Source organism: Pantherophis guttatus, chromosome 1 (assembly GCF_059756535.1).
Source record: "Pantherophis guttatus breed Tessera chromosome 1, ASM5975653v1, whole genome shotgun sequence".
NCBI lineage: Eukaryota > Metazoa > Chordata > Lepidosauria > Squamata > Colubridae > Pantherophis > Pantherophis guttatus.
The window spans coordinates 322,105,100-322,122,615 of record NC_142063.1 but is presented as its reverse complement, the minus strand read 5'-3'; the positions used below and the strand labels follow the sequence as shown (position 1 = coordinate 322,122,615).

At 42.2% G+C, this 17,516-nt stretch overlaps 1 pseudogene across 1 annotated transcript; it reads left to right on the top strand.

Annotated features, from left to right (window-relative positions):
* The first annotated feature begins 295 nt into the window (after window positions 1-295).
* Window positions 296-16,296, top strand: LOC148116965 (pro-opiomelanocortin-like; annotated as a pseudogene). Its single transcript, XR_015731607.1, has 3 exons — window positions 296-432; window positions 11,992-12,136; window positions 15,488-16,296. The product of XR_015731607.1 is annotated as a pro-opiomelanocortin-like (transcript).
* Window positions 16,297-17,516: the final 1,220 nt, after the last annotated feature.

Below are 17,516 nucleotides of genomic sequence, written 5' to 3'. Positions count from 1 at the left end.
TCTGGTTTCTAATTAAAAAATAATAATCACCTGTCTACTCCTGATCCACTGAACTAATTTAAGGGGCTAAAAATGGGGGAAGTTTTCTGCTGCCTCTTTCTGATAGTCCTCTTCACATTGGGGTGCTAATCTTCCCTTCACCTCCAGCTGCCTTTCATGAGCCTTTCCCCACGTATCTTACGTTGTCTTGGTGGATGCCTGCTAATATCTCCCATTCTTGTACACCTGGAGCTTTCCTGGACACCTCCCCTTTTATTGTTGCTTCAAAAGGTCTCTCCGGAAGGTTGCTCTAGCAGTAAAGACCAGCTTGTGTGGTATAAAAAGGGGCTGGGGTTGCAGCTGAAACCTTGCAGATGTTAAGAGGAAGAAAGGGAGAGAGACTGAGAGAGGAAGAGAGGGAGAGAAGAGGGAGAACTCTCGTTGCAGTAACAGGTAAATAATGCTCTTGCCTTGGCTGCACTTTAATTCTTCAGATACTGGTCCCGTAAGTTTCTATCTGAACGGATGGCAAGAATTGCTTCATTTATTTTCTTTCAAGTGTAGGCAAAGAAGCATTGTCTTTAAAGTTTTGCGGTGCAGATCCCAGCTGACAAATATCAAGAAGGGAAAAACTCCTACCAGGGCACAGCAGGAGGTAGCTTTGGAGGCAAGGAATCAAGTTGCCATCTATGGCATGTCCTATTTCTAAGTTTCTATTATATTGCAGATAGCCTTTACAACAGATCTGATCCTCTTTTATTTGCTTCTTTCCCAGCCAAGAGCTTATTTCACGTGCATAGTTTTGCTTGCTCTTTTTGTAGACAACTTCTGCTCTCTGCTTAATTGTCCAGGAGTTCTGCCTGCATAGACAGTTGCGAATGAAATATCCCAAGCGGGTTGTATGCACATTTTTGACATTGAGGATGAGTAATTCTTCCATGGAGCTGCTATGCAAATCAAAAGCAGTTCCATTATTTTGGAGATTTAAAAAATTCAATTTGGTTATTACTTGGAGGAGATGTGTAAGATCCTTGCATGTAAGAGCCTGAATGTAGGAACTGTTATGTATTGAATATATATAGTTGTGTTAAGACCTGATAAAGTAAAACTAACCTTTAGATGACCCTAACTGTTAACTTCAACTGTTTTGGAGGGAAATTTAGAACAGTCATATTTGGGCAGGCTTTTTCAAGTATTATGATTGGTTAAGGCCCTGTAGGCCCAGAGTATAAATTACAGGCATTTGCCTGCTGTTCCTTAGTTCCAGTTTGGAGCCAATAAACACTGTTGTATCTATGCTGGACTGCTTCTTGTTTACCGAAGCCCACTACACAATAGTGGCGATGAAGGTGGGATGCTGCAGACAAGAGAGCTGCTGCTAATCAAGAGACTTAAATCACTGGGTGTCAGACCAGATAAAGAGGCCTGGTGGGACCATGCTCCCTGCCCTGCCTGCCAGTAAGACACACTAGAAGCCAGATGTACCTGAGGGATATGTCCCCAGGACCCCTAAGTGCGGCCCAGCTCCAACTGCAGCAATATAGGCATTAACCAGCACCATAGGGGCCTTCTCAAAATGGCTAAACTAGGAAGACTCAATGAGTTCGATATTACTCACCTGGAACAGTGGAACTCATATGTCTCCTGTGTAGACAACTATTTCCGGGCTAACCAGGTCACAGATGGTTAGCAACCCTGTTATGTGTCTGTGGACAAGCCACGTTTGATATTGCTGAAAACTTGATAGCACCGGCAAACGTAGAGACAGTGGCCTACACAGACCTCAAGAAAAAAAATAAGGAAACATTTTGAGCCTAAACTCTTGGTCATCATCCAGTGCCATGCATTCGAGCAACATGAACAGAGATCCGGGGAATCTGCAGCAGAGTTTGTGGCAGCCCTTCACCAAGCTTCACGCCAATGCAAGTTCCCTTATCTGGAAGACCATCTCAGAGACAGGCTCATTTGTGGCCTGTGTAGTAGTGAATTACAGCCTATTCGCCATGGAGAAACTGACTTTCCAAGACGCATTGAAGGAAGTCATGGTGGATGAAGCTGCCGGTGGGGCAATGAAGACTCTCAGGCCACCAAAAACAAACACCAGCTCCTGTAGCCAACACACCAAACGTAGCCTATGGTGGGTCCACTCAAATCATTGAGCTTAATGCTAACTGATTTCCAGAATCACTGTGTTTCCATAAGGGGTGAAGCTAACCATTAGAATATAATTCAGAGAGTTCGAGGGCCCCCTCAACATAGTGGTCATAGAGGGGCTGCGCAACAACCTCATAGGACTGGACTGGTTTGAGGCCCTGGACCTCAGAGTAACAGGCATCCATCAAACCCAAATAGCCGCTCGAGAAGTGGTATGCCAACAATACACTGACGTATTCAGTACTGAGCTGGGTCAATACAAAGGGGCACCCATTTCATTCAACCTCGATCCAGCAGTAACTAATCCAATTAAAACCGCACTGGATTCCCTTTGCATTGAAGCCTAAAATTGATGCAGAACTAGACAAGCTGGTACAAGCTGTGGACTGTAGCCATTTGGAGACTCCCATAGTGACCCCAGTTAAGCCTAACAGGGACGTTCGCATTTGCGCAGACCCTGTACCAGTGGTAAACCACATCCTCTCCTCGCTCCAGGGAGGCTGAATCTTCACTAAGCTAGACCTTTCCCAGGTCCACCAGCAGCTTCTGGTAGACAGCGCTACCACAGAAGCACAAACAATAGTCACACACAGAGGTGCATTCCAAGTGCGCCGCTTGCAGTTTGGGGTAAGCATATCACCAGGGTTGTTTCAAAGTATTATGGAATGAACACTGAAGAACATTCCCAGCATTTGCCCATACTTTGATGATGTCTTGATCATGGGGAAATCAGTGACAGTCCTGGTGGCACGTCTCCATGCATTACTCCAATGTTTCCACGAGGCATGCCTAAAACTCGAGAGGGAAAAGTGCCAGATCTGCGTGGAGTCCAGAGAATTCCTGGGTTTCCGTATTGATGCTGCTGGAATCCACCATCTGAAGCAAAGCTAAAGGCAATTCAGCAAGCACTCATACCAAAATCCAAGGGGGAGCTTTAAGCATTCCTGGGCTTGCTCAATTTTTACCACTCCTTCTTACCGCATAAGGCTGCCCTGGCAAAACTACTACACCACCTACTGGACAAACAAGCCCTTAAAAATGTCTTTTATATTCTATCAATCAGTATTTGTAATCCATAGGGCCTGCTGCATCCCCAGTTTTTGTAGTCCAATGTTTGAGGAAAAAAAAGAGGGATAAAAAAGCAAAAAGAAAGAAAGAAACAGGGATGATGATGATGATGATGATGATAACAACACCAGATATCACGGTTGCTGAATGCCAGATATCACTGTTGTTGAGGGCCGAAGCATACAGTTTATTGACATCGCTGTACCAGGAGACGCCAGAATTGAAGAAAAAGAACTGGAAAAAAAATCACAAAATATCATGACCTGGCCATTGAAACTACATGGCTATGGATGAAACATGTAACAGTGATACCCATTGTCATCGGGGCACTTGGTACCATGTCCAAGAATTTTACAAAATTCTTCTTACATCAAGAAATTGCAGCTTCCTGCAATAATACCAGTGGAACTGCAAAAAAACTGCGCTACTTGGAACATCATATATTTTAAGAAGATACTTGGTTTCTAAAGATACTTGATACCTAGCAACCCGTATCAACCATTAGCACCAGTTAATTGTATTTGTTACACATTTTTAAATGCTCAGTTGACTGAGATTCATGTTTCATGAATAAAAGAGATAATAATAAGACAGTGAAGATCTTGTGGGACTTTCGAATACAGATGGATCGTCATTTGGAACATAACACGCCAGATATCACGGTTGTTGAGGGCATCGCTGTACCCGGGTACTCCAGAGTCTAAGAAAAAGAACTGGAAAAACTCATGAAGTATTGTGACCTGGCCATCGAAACTACACAGCTATGGATGAAACATGTAACAGTGATACCCATTGTCATTGGGGCACTTGGTACCATGTTGAAGAATTTTGTAAAACATCAAGAAATTGCAGCTTCCTGCAATAACACCAGCAGAACTGCAAAAAATCTGCGCTACTCGGAACATCATATATTTTAAGAAGATACTTGGTTGATATCTTGGTACTTAGGACACTGGCAGCAACCTATATCAACCATTAGCACCAGTCAATCATATTTATGACACATTTTTAAATGTTCAGTTGACTGAGTTTCATGTTTAATGAATTAAAGAGATAATAATAATATGTCAAGCTAAACCCAAAATTTTCTTCTCACCTCTGCAAAATAAGTATTTGTCTTTTATGTTCTATCCATTAATATTTGTAATCCATAGGGCCCGCTGTATCCCCAGTTTTTTGCAAAATAAGTATTTGTCTTTTCACTTTTGCATCCATCAACCAAAACTAGTTATAATCCACAAAGATCTAGAAAGAATTCTTTTCTATAGCAGTCCCAATCTTTTCCCACTGTAGTTTCCAAAACAAAAAACAGTCTTTAATCTATTCCCTAGCACCAGATGTAGCAGTTCTCAAAACAAAGTATTATCAGTCTTTTCTTGAGTCTAACCAGTTCAAGTTATTTTTTCTTGTATATACCAACTTTAGCCAGCAGATGGCAGCTTTGTGTCTCCCTTCTTTGGAGTCACCCTTCTTCATAAAAATATTTTGGTGAATTTAGTTTAGGTTCTGGGTAGAAATTATGCAATCCTTACCCCAATCCGATACACTGTTTCTTTCTTTTCCGCTTTTCTTCATGCTTACTTGTTATGGCTGTCAGAGCTCTGGTTAGGCCAATAATGGCCGTCTTCTTCTCCACCTGTCAGGAACATTTTCATGGATCCAGAAAAAGTGGACCACCGTCCACTTGCGATCTACGGAAGCCCTTCCTTTCTTGTCACCCCTACAAGGTGACATTTGACTCCGAAGAGCCTCCAGGCAGGCAGAAATCAGCTAGACTTTGTGGAGCCCTGCTCGTCACTGCTGCCCCGCTCCGATGACAAAAGCTAATTTACCAAAAGTTTCCGAAATAGTGAAGAACATGTTGAATGAAAGAATAACAATGGCAGAATTAACAGAAGAAATCAAAAGACAAAATAATAATAAAACACCAGGTCCAGATGGCTTACCAGCAGAAATTTATAAAGACCTGCAAGATGCATTGAGTTTGCCAATATTAGAGGTGTATAATGAGGTCCCATTAGAAGCCAAGATATCAGATACGTTGACAGAAGCTTACATTACTTTGAGCCCAAAAGAAGACTCAGATGTAACACAAATAAAGAACTATCGGCCAATATCTCTATTAAATGCAGACTATAAAATATTTGCTTCAATAAAAAAAAAGATTTCTGTTTGAGTTTATACATTCTGATCAAAATGGGTTTTTACCTAAGAGGCAAATTAGAAACAATGTTAAAATAATTTTGGATACATTGGAGTACTATGAAATACATAGTGAAAAACAATTAGCACTAATCTTTTGAGATGCCCAGAAAGCATTTGATAATGTAAATTGGCAATTTATGTTGCAACAATTAAAATGCATGGTCTTTGGCGAAAAATTTACAAATATGATAAAGGCAATTTATATACACCAAAGAGCTAAAGTGAATGTAGATGTGACAGAACATTTTAATATAAAAAAAGAAACAATATCGACAAACAAGCATCCTGGGTCTGGTCAAACACTCAAGACAAAGCGTTCAAGGCGGTAAAATCATTGCTATCCTCAGACTCCATCCTAGTTCATTTCAATGAAACCCTACCAATAACACTAGTCTGTGATGCTTCACCATACGGCATTGAGGCAGTAGTAAGCCACAGGATGCCAGATGGTAGAGAGGCCTCCATCACATACTATTCTAGAACATTATCATTGGCTGAAAGGAACTATGCCCAGATAGACAAGGAAGCCGTTGCCATAGTGGCTGGAATTAAGAACTTCTTATATGGATGAACCTTCACCATCTTTACAGACCGCAAACTTCTGTTTGGTCTCTTCACAGCAGACAAACAGACACTGCAGATCCTATCGCTGCGAATGCTATGATGGTCCATTTTCATGGCTGCATACTCATACTGGCTAGTTCACAAGCTGGGCAAGAAAATGGGCCACTTAAGACTGCCTCTACCACAGACTGAACCGGATCCGGCCCCAGTTTGTCGTATTCTGATGATCCAGGACCTCCCTGAAGCACCCCTACATGCAGGGGACGTTGCAGCTGAAACCACCACAGACAGAACGCTTAGCCATGTTCTCAACTGGGTGTTAAGTGAGTGGCCAGAGGCCCAGCCAGGCACTATGCTTCTTGAAAAAATGAACTGTCAGCCCACAAGGGATGTGTGCTGTGGGGCAGCAGGGTCATCATTCCATCCAGTCTTCGCTCCAAGTTGCTGGATTCCCTCCCTACACAAGGGGCTTCCAGGAATTGTTTGGATGAAGACTTTAGCCAGGAACTACTTGTGGCCAGGCCTGGAAAAAGACATTGAGAATCAAGATTTACTAGAACTATATAAAAACATAGTTCATAAGCTACAACCAATACTAGTACATGACCGGAACTTTTCAGCTAAGAGGCCCTCTATCGCCTCCAAATCACGGTTTGACAAGGATTATGTAGAAGCCAAAAAAGCTCTCACCTTGGCTTATAAGATGTACAAAAGTGAGAATGGGGATGGTAATAAAACAAGTCTTAAACATCTTATTACTCTCAAAAAACAATATAAGCAACTGATTGCTCTTAAGAAGAGACAAGACACAAGGTCCTCCTGGGAACAGCTTATTGTGGCAGCAAAGCAAAAGAACTCTTCTCTATTCTGGCATCTAATAGCTAGTCATTCTGACAGAATTCATACCCCATTAGATGTCCACATACCTCCTACAACCTGGGAACTTCACTTTCGGAGAATGCACGAAGACCCATCCAGTGAGAGTATAAGGTATACAATGAGGGATTTACCTGAATGGCTCCCAGTTTCAGAGTCCGAAATCAAATAGCTCATTGGCCAACTCAGGACTGGGAAGGCCCCAGGAGCTGACTCCACTACTGCTGAATTACTGAAGAACAATTTGGAGTGGTAGATACAGGTTCTGGTAGCGCTATTCACTTATATCGACTCTACTGGCTATGTCCCAGAAGATTGGGGCTTGGAAATTGTCCCAATTTTTAAAAAGGGAAAGAGAGTTGACCCTGCCAATTATAGACCAATAAGTCTGCTAAACATAATCAGCAAACTTTACGCCAAACACCTCCAAGATAAACTAAAGGAATGGCTGGATTTTGAGAATTTGATCGCTGAAGAGCAAGCTGGGTTTAGAGAGGGGAGAGACACCACCGGTCAGTGCTTAGTGCTTCATCACCTGATTGAAAAATGCATCTCAAATAGACCTGTATCATTATACGCCGGTTTTATAGATCTCAAGGTAGCCTTTGATACAGTTACCAGGACTAAGCTATGGGAGAAGCTGGAAAGCTGCCTCAATTGACCACAGGCTTCTTCATCTATTACTTGCCCTACATACTAAAACATCCCTCAAGGTGAGGTGTAATATACAAGGGTCCCTCTCAAAGTCAGTTAAAACTCAAAAGGTGGGTTAAACAGGGCTGCATTTTGCCTCCACCGCTTTTCAACTTTTACATAGATGACATGGTAAAATGGCTAAACAATCCAAATCACCCCCCCCCCATAGGTGACTGAAGCATCACCCTCCTGCTCTATGCAGATGACGCTGTGATCCTCTCCAGGACACCAGTAGGCCTTAAAAGAGCCTTGCGAGCCATTCTCCAGTACTGTAATTACAATAAACCGGACATAAATTATGAGAAAACAAAGATCATGGCCTTTGCAAAAAGGCCAAAACGTTATTCATGGTATCTAAATGGCCACAAAATAGAGCAGGTAACCATCTTCAAATACCTGGGGGTAGTCATTCAGGCCAATGCTTCAAGAAAAGCACATGGAGAATGTGCAGCTGCCTTGGGCCAAAGATTAGCAAGGACTATTCTTAAATTTTTCAGTACAAAGGGAGGATAGTATGTCCCTGCTGCTATTAAGCTTTTTGTGGCCAAGTCGCTAGCACAGCTCCTTTATGGGACCTTACTCGGACTGTCAGCTTCATGTTCTACATCATTAGAAATAGTTCAATCCAAATTCATTAGCTCAATTCTCGAGATGCCACGTTGTGTCTCAAATGCACTTCTGCGCTTGGAGACAGGATTGATAAAAGTCAAAGCAAGAATCTGTATAGCGTCCTTAAATCCCTGGCTAAAGCGTAACTTCTTTCTGCAAGGTCTTGCTCCGTTAATCCTCCAAGACAAATTCTCTTCATCATGGATCAAGGCTGTGGAATCCAACCTTGCCAAATTAGGCTTCTCCCCAGCTTTAATACTCAAGATGGACTATGATCTAACAAGACAAACCTTGTGACAAAGGGTGGAGGACATTGAGAGGCAGGCAGACTTAGGGAAAGCTCTGCTGTTTCTGGCTTCAGATGCCATTAAATGTGTTGTTGCTCCTGCCAGCTATCTTAGTCAGTTGGAATCAGGAAACCACCGGAAAGCATTTGCACTTGAACGGTGCCATGCGCTTCCATTGGCCGTCCTGTATGGCAAGTATAAAAGGATACCATTCACGGAAAGACTTTGTTCCTGCGGCTCAGGAGAGGTGGAGACTGTGGGTCACATGCTCCTTAGATGTTCCTTTTATACGGAGATTAGGAAAAACATATTCTGCCAATAACTGTTAGGTATCCTAGCCGTTCCAACACTACCTATCTTCAGTGGCTGCTTCAGGATGAACAGTCTATAACTACAGGACAGGTGGCCAGATTCTGCGCAGCAGCGCTGGGGATTCATTGCAAATACGTGTCTTCTCCACCATAGCAATGTTATATAACAACTGTGGCAAACCCTTTGCACTGCTTAGTCATTTCCCTTTTAGCATTGAACCTACAACGGGCAACACAGTTTAGGGATTGCAACTGTCGTATAGTCAGACCATGTATAATTGACACTGGATTTTATTATAGATTTTAGTTGTTATTTATTATTTTATACTAGAATTTTTAAGTGTATATATACTGAGTGCTTTTATTTGTTCTGGTCTAAGACTGTAATAATAAATTGTTGTTGTTGTTGTTGTTGTTGAACAGCTCACAAAAAGACACTTCCTTCCAGAATACAATGAAGTTCTTTGGATTTCATCTTTGAACTGGCATGCTGTTATTGAAATATGAATCTTCTAGATCAGGGGTTGGCAACCTTAAACACTCAACCCGAAGCCCCTGTTCAATTCTGGAGCTGACCGGAAGTCCGGTTCCTCCATCATAGTCTCTTCCTAGCACGGCGTCCTTTTTCCTCTGCTGACAGGAAGTCCAGTTCCCCCACCATAGAGTCTCCTCCTAGTGCGGTGTCCTTTTTCCTCTACCTGTCCTAACTGAAAGACCTACCAATTGTGGAGCTGACCAGCAACAGGGAGCCACAGCAGAGGGATGAAAGAGCCACATGCGACTCCAGAGCCGCAGGTTGCTGACTCCTGTTCTAGATGAACTAGCAAACTAACTTGGTAGTAGAAGGATATATATCCCTGGAGAGCAGCCTAGTTACTTTCTGTTTGGAGCCACATGGGTCTGTGAAAGTTTCAGCAGACCTTGAAATAATAGAGGGGCAAAGTTGAAATGTAAATGTTGAAATGAGAGAGTGGGGGGGGGAATCAAAACCACTTTCCCCCTGCAATATATGTGTTTATTTATAGGAACATTCTTGAAAATATCTGCTAAGAATAATGACACAGTCTTGCCCAACATCTGGAGGAGATTTGTAATAATTTTAATGTACATAGAAATGTACATAGAAAATAGGCTTATTTGTGCAGAGACTTGTTGAAAGTGACAGGGTGGTGGTGGAATAGTACAAATAGTCTAGTGAAGGTCTTAGCTGACCACTCAAGAAGTTTAGCTTCACGGACTGTACAGTTGCAGAGACTAAATTGATTTTGAACTTGATAACAGCAGCAAGATTGTTGGTAGCACAACACTGGAAGAAGGATTTTTTGCCTACTATTGATAATTGGATATTGAAAGTAACTAATTTATCTGAAATGGCTAAAATTTCAGCATATCTGAAGGATCACACACAAGAAAGGTATATACAGGACTGGAGAAGATGGATTGATTATATACAAAATAAGTATCAGACCAAAAAATATCAAATAGCTTATGAATGATCTTTTTTATTTGTATAAGTGCTATATAAGTGATATTAGAAGTATTATGTTTAAGAAATAGGATTTTATATATGGGGGGTTAAGATTTTTTTTTTTTAGGGGGTGTTAGTTTAATGATTGGTTATGCAATTTAGTTTATTGTTAAAGGTCAATAGAAATACCTTGTGTTCTGCTCTGGGAAGTTGGGGAGGGGGAGGGGGGGTTGGGAGGGAGGGTTGTGGGGAAATTGTGTTTGTTTTAAAACTTTTTCAATTAAAAAAAAGTAGTTTAGCTTCACCCCTTTTTCTTTTGCAATAAATTTCATTCCTGTATTTCTGTGGGATTAGCAGCTGTAACTAGGCATGGTTTAGTGGGGGTTTGGGTACTGGATATAATTATAGCATCATAAATCATAGTAATAGTTAATTTCGGCCATTGGGACTTGGAATTTTTGGATAAAATAACATACCGAGTAGTCTTTCTTTTTTTCTTTCATGAAGGTTGTATTTCTATTAATGGGAAAGCAGCAAATACAGGAAACCCATTAGCACCACAATCTCTGGCTAGTTTCACACATTATTATTCTAAGGAATGGTGTGTTTTAACAATGGCTTATTGAACAAATCACAATAGACTGTGTTCCCATACTTCCACTGTGGTTGCCAAACATGGTGGCTGGACTTGTACAACAGGATAAGGCAGAAGCAAATCAACTTTATTAGGGTTTATCATATACAATATGTCACAGAAGTGAATACAACCCCTCACATTTTGTAAATATTTAAGTATATCGTTTCATGTGACAACACGAAGAAATGACACTTGGCTACAATTTAAAGTAATGAGTATACAGCTTGTATAACCGTGTAAATGTGCTGTCCTCTCAAAATAACACAACACACAGCCATTAACGTCTAAACTGCTGGCAACAAAAACGAGTACACCCCTAAGTGATAATGTCCAAATGGGGCTCAAAGTGTCAATATTTTGTGTGGCAACCATTATTTTCCAGCACTGCCTTAATCCTCTTGGGCATGGAGTTCACCAGAATTGCCACTGGAGTCCTCTTCTACTCCTTCATGACAACGTCTCCTGGAAGGGGCGGGGCAGAGCCAGCCAGCAATTTAACTATCGGTTCGCCTGAACCGGCCTGAACCAGCTGAATCCCACTGGATGACAGCCCTACAGAACAATTTGATGCAGCGTGTAGTGTATGGTCTGAGCACTGACAGGCTGACCCCTGCCCCCTTCAAACTCTGCAGCATTGCTGGCAGCACTCATACGTCTATTTCCCAAAGCCAACCTCTGGATATGATGCTGAGCATGGGCACTCAACTTCTTTGGTCGGCCATGGCAAGGCCTGTTCTGAGTGGACCCTGTCCTGTTACACCACTGTATGGTCTTGGCCAACATGCTACAGCTCAGTTTCAGGGTCTTGGCAATCTTCTTATAGTCTAGGCCATCTTTATGTAGAGCAACAATGCATTTTTTCAGATCCTCAGAGAGTTCATTGCCATGAGGCGCCATGTTGAATTTCCAGTGACTAGTATGAGAGGGTGAGAGTGATAACACCAAATTTAACACACCTGCTCCCCCTTCACACCTGAGACCTTGTAAGACTAACACATCAGATGACACAAGGGAGGGAAGACGGCTACTTGGGCCCCATTTGGATATTATCACTTAGGGATGTACTTCACTTTTGTTGCTGGCTCTCCTTAATCTATATTACTTTGCTTCCTTTGGTGGCCAATATTTTTGTCTCAGCAGAAACAGTCTTCTTTCTCTGAAGATGCTGAACTCCCAGTGGAGTAGTCTTTGGGCCATCATGAGAGTTCTGCTCATCCATTCAGTGTCAGGAGTGCATATCCTCTGTTGGTCTTGGAACATAGACACAGACCTGAAGAAGATGGTAAGTGGACTGTTCACTTAGGACCCTCTTTTTCTTAGATGGCTGTATTTGGAAGAGATGGCACAGAACTTAGACCAGTGATGGCTAACCTTTTCCAGACCGAGTGCCCAAAATGTGCGCATCTGTGTGTAAATGCACGTGTGCATGCCCAACCCCCCAAAATGCAATGCATGTGCAGCCCCCGTGCATGCACCCCACCCCCCCGTGCACCTGCGTGTGCTCCCCTGCACACGCCCTGTCCCCCTGTGCATGCGTGGCAGAGACCCAAAGACCAGCTGACTGATGGGAGGTGCGTACACATGCACAGCAGAGCTGAACTGGGGTGATGGCTCGCGTCCCCACAAAGAGGGCGCTGTGTGCCACCTCTGGCACTTGTGCCATAGGTTCGCCCTCACGGACTTAGACCATCCAATGAAAAGGTTGTGAATTAAATTCAGATAAAGCCAAGAAAATGCCTTGTAACATTGGTATGGAATTTGTTACCCAACCTTATGGCTGATAGTCACTTGCTTATAAGGGGATTAAATAGAGATTATTGTCCTTGATGCTCTCCGAGCTTGATTATTGTCTTGAAGGCATTTCATTACCCAAACTAGGTAACTTCAGCAGTGCACTGATGATGTTACCTAGTATGGATAAAGAAACGTCTGGAAGAAAACAACCAAGCTCAGGGAGAATTGTGTATGCTAATTTTTTTAAAAAGCCAGATGGCAACTGATCGTGGGCACAATACATAATTAAAATCAAATAATATCTTTTAAAATCATGCTTTATTATCTATATACTGGTCTAGACTTTCACAGCCAGTATCTGTAGTGCAATGTTGAGCTTCAGAGTTTAGTGACTGTGGTTTAGGCAACAGATCTCCTGACATTTTGCCCGCAACTGTGGCTGTCATCTTGAGAGTATCTCCTTTTGTCCCCATTCTTAGTACATCTTCTTAGCATTTCCTTTTGTCTTCACTCCTGCCGTCTCTAAAAATGTTGTGAAATTGGGAAGTATGATGATGCAATGTGTTTGTTTGAAAAGATACTTAGCAGCGCAAGGAAGCTTTTTGTAATCAGAGAACGTATTTAATGTCTGTCTGTCTGTCTGTCTGTCTGTCTGTGTCTGCCTGCCTGCCTGTCTATCTATCATCATCTTCCTCCTCCTCCTCTTCCTCCTATTTATATGACATCTCTTTCTCTCTCTCTCTCTCTGCATGAAATCTGAGAGTGATGTGATACTTCATTAGAGGAGAGGGAATAAACATCTCTTGTTTTCATTTCATTTCTTTTGTCACTTGAGGCAAATTGGTAAACTGTGCTGAAGTTTAATCCATCTGTTTTAGCCCCACTCTTCCAGAAATCAATGAATCCCCTTTGAGGAGGGGAATATAGTCCATGGGTTTAGGTGGTATAATCCAGCTATAGAAGGGGAACCCACTGATGTAAGGGACTATGGAAGGAGAGTGTAGCAGAAGCAAGCTAGGCTGAGTTACCCACTGAATGGCTGATAATGGGAATTTAATTTCCCTACTGTATTATCTTTGATCTTCTTTTCCAGACCACCAGTCTTTCCATTTCTTAAGCTTTTACAATGCATTTCAAAATTAAAGTCGAAAAACCCTGAAATAATTACCTTTTTCAGATCTATGTCAGTATGCACAGCAGATCCATATCTTTGCATGTCCAGAGCTCACGGAGATGTCAATCAATAAATGGCAATAATTGACACCTTTTTGGTTGCTGATAACTGAATCCAGCCTCCTGAACTCGAACAAATCAGTTGAAATCCCTCGTCTCCAACTAAAAGAAAAATATTGCTCTTCTACCACATCGTTGTGCATATTTGGTGGTTTGCAACAACAACAAAAAATCCGAGAGGCTGATGGAAATGCTGGGAAGGGAAGGGCACCCTTATGATCAGCATGGTGGCAAGCCTGCATGTATTTGAAAACCTCAAGGGACATCCCAAATGTTAGCAGAATGGTGGCAGAATCTTTCCAAATGGCAGCCCCCGGGCAGCATGTAACAAACTGGTGGTGGCAGGCAGTGTTAAACCCGTACATACATTAAACACCAGAACATTGGAAACTGATTGCTGAAACTGCATCTGATTTGGTTTCACATGGAAATGAAACAGTTAAATTGAGCATGGGAAGAGGAGGTATGCGGTGAGGATACCCTCCCAATGGAAAACAGAACCCTGACCTGAATTACGGAAAGACTGAACTTCTTGATGTAGTAGCAAAGCCAGTAATTTTGCAGATTTGAAAGATCAAAATAACTATTCCTTGCTGGGGAAAATAGTGGGGGCATGAGGCATTTATAACGGATTAGAGGTGGGAGGGCTTCAGTAATGTGGAAATTGCTGGTAAGTCTGAAAGGGATGCCTGGAAGCTCAGGATGTTCACAGAGGGGAAAAGGATCTCATTCTGAATGTTCTTTAAGAAGCAAAGGATGTAAATTCAGTGGATATATGAAGCACTGACAGGAGTAATTTTGTCTTGGTATTTAACTTCATTTATGATTTCAAACCATTTATCTCACCTAGTCTAAGATCAGAGGTGGGTTTCAGCAGGTTCTGACCAGTTCTGGAGAACCGGTAGTGAAAATTTTGAGTAGTTCGGAGAACCGGTAAATACCACCTCTGACTGGCCCCACCCCCATCTATTCTCTGCCTCCTGAGTCCCAGCTGATTGAGAGGAAATGGGGATTTCGCAGTAACCTTCCCCTGGAGTGGGGAGGGAATGGAGATTTTACAGTAACCTTCCCCTGCCACGCCCACCAAGCCACGCCCACAGAACCGGTAATAAAACTTTTTGAATCCTACCACTGTTTAGGATCCAATTTCTAACAATGGCTGGAAATTCGTAAGTGGGAAATAGAAACCCAAAAAAGATTCCTTATTTTTTTTGCCACCTATCATCACTGAGAAAAGCAGTTTTTGCTGGTTCCTGACCAAGTGAAACATATAGGAAATTCTTTCAGTGGGAGGATGCAAAAGCAGATGGGCCAAGAGTGGTTTGACTGGCTAGGTGAGATTCAGTCAACTTTTTGGTGGTACCAATTATTCTTAGATCAAAGCCTTCTCTCAAGTTGCTTCCTGCTTTAAAGGAATACAAAATTCATGTGCTAATATGATTCTAAATACAACTGAATTAAATTTAAATAGGTACAGTTGAGCTTTAGAAAAACTTGCCTGCAAATTAACAAATGCCTGGCAGATCTGCTGGTGTGTCTGACTCTCATTACTGAGGCACTAACTCTGAGAAAAGGGGGAAAGGGAATGAGCTTTAGGCTGAATTGAAACTTTGTACAGTAATTTTGAAGTCAGTATCTCCCTGTTTGTCCCCTGTTTCCATTGCAGGAGTGCCTCAGGGCCTGCAAAATGGACCTTTCAAATGAGTCTCCAGTATATCCAGGAAATGGTCACATGCAGCCTCTCTCTGAAAATATTCAGAAGTACATCCACTGGAACAAATTTGGGAAGAGTAACAAAAACGGCGGCAGCTTAGACAACAAAAGAAAGAACCTTTTCAGTGACTTAATTGCAGATCTCTTCTCGGCTTCTTCAGAAACCCAAGAGAGCTGGGAAGGAGACTTGGAAAGCCACCAAGAGTCCCGTAAAAAGCGAAAAGGCAAGAGGTCCTATTCAATGGAGCACTTCCGATGGGGGAAGCCAGTGGGCAGGAAGAGGCGACCAGTCCTCAGACCAAAAGTGGCAGCAGAGGAGGGAACTGTGGTAGATTATCCTGAGGATTTCAGAACACACCTTAACTCGGACATTGAATACCCCGAAGCAGACTACTACCCAGAGTAAAAATAGAGCAGCGAAGCCACTAGGAAGGAAAGCAGCTGAGAAAAATAAAAAATGATAATACTGCCTACAAGATGCACCACTTTCGGTGGAACGCCCCAGCCCTGCCCAAGAAGAAGCGCTACGGCGGCTTCATGACCTCAGAGCACAGTCACACTCCTCTAGTGACTCTTTTTAAGAATGCCATCGTCAAAACTGCTTATAAGAAAGGCCAGTAAGGGTGAGGGAGATCAGGGCCATCCACATCCTGGCATTGTAGCAATGGGGAAAAGGGCCTGGGCACCTCACCTATGAATTTCTCTGACATATTTCATGATAATATTATTAGCGAATGTCATTTATTTTCATTGTTCTTACTTATTAATGCTAAATTAGAAACTCACTGCTTAGGAGACACTTTCACGCTTGCCTTCTGGTTTTGAATATACCAATAATTGGCAGGAAGCGGGGTGGCAGATCTTTAAGGTGACATCTGCCATTTTGTGCAAGTAAGCAGGAAGAAGAGCTAAAGGAGTAGTTATCTTTCAGAGGGACAGATTATTTTTATATTTTAAACCAGCTGTACAATACTGTAAGTGAAAGGATTAAAGTTATAATATACTACTACTAATTCATTTTTATTTATTTTTTTGCAAATTAACCGAGCCTTTGAGGTTGTCTTTTTGGTCACTTGGAGTGCAATCTTCATCATTTCAGAGTCTTCAGCCTTGCAGCAGGCAGGGATACAATGTCAAATGGTGTCAACATTAAAAAAAGAATGATAAATTAAGAGGAGGCTTATTTTTGGAGGGGGAAAAGACTATGTCAGGTTCTGAAGAGAAGGAAATAAAAGGAGACAAACCTGGATGGTTGCTACCTTAGTTTAATCACTTCTTGGTACTCACTGACAATCACAGATGAAATTCTTGTTAGGCTACTGCCCTGTGCTTCCCACCACCATTTATCCATTAGTTATCACCACCCAACCAATCACGCACGCTGCTCCCTCCCATGTGACCCAGAAGTTGGTTTATGTTTAATCCTTGAATATTCACAACCAGCATCTAAACAGTTAATCCCCTTGTTATTTCTGGCTGGCCATGATGATGTCATCCCCAGCTATTCCCTCCCGTCAATCCTGTCAGTTCCTGGGAGGCTTGACGAAGCAGATGCTGGGCTGAAACGAGGTTTATGCGTTCCTCCCCCCATGAATGGCAGCTCCATGCCAGCAGCACACTGGAGCTGACAGACTATATTTGGACTATATTTGTCTTTGTAAGCCAAGAGTTAGTTCAGAAGTGAATAGATCAAAAAGCAGGCAAAGCCAAATCACTTTTAGATACATATCTCAAGGGAAATGGATGCCATCTCTAAATATTTAACTTTCCCTCCTACCACCCCCATTACATTAGTGACCAAATTTGGTGGTGAACCATATTGTAAATACCTCACTTGGCCACAGATGTGCTTGAGAACCAACCAAAAGATCTTCCACATAACAAGTTTTGACTCCTCAGTTTCTCCAAAGCATTTTGAAGCTGATTTGGAATCATCTTAGTTCTAGTGCAGGGGTCGGCAAACTTAAACTCTGAAAGAACTA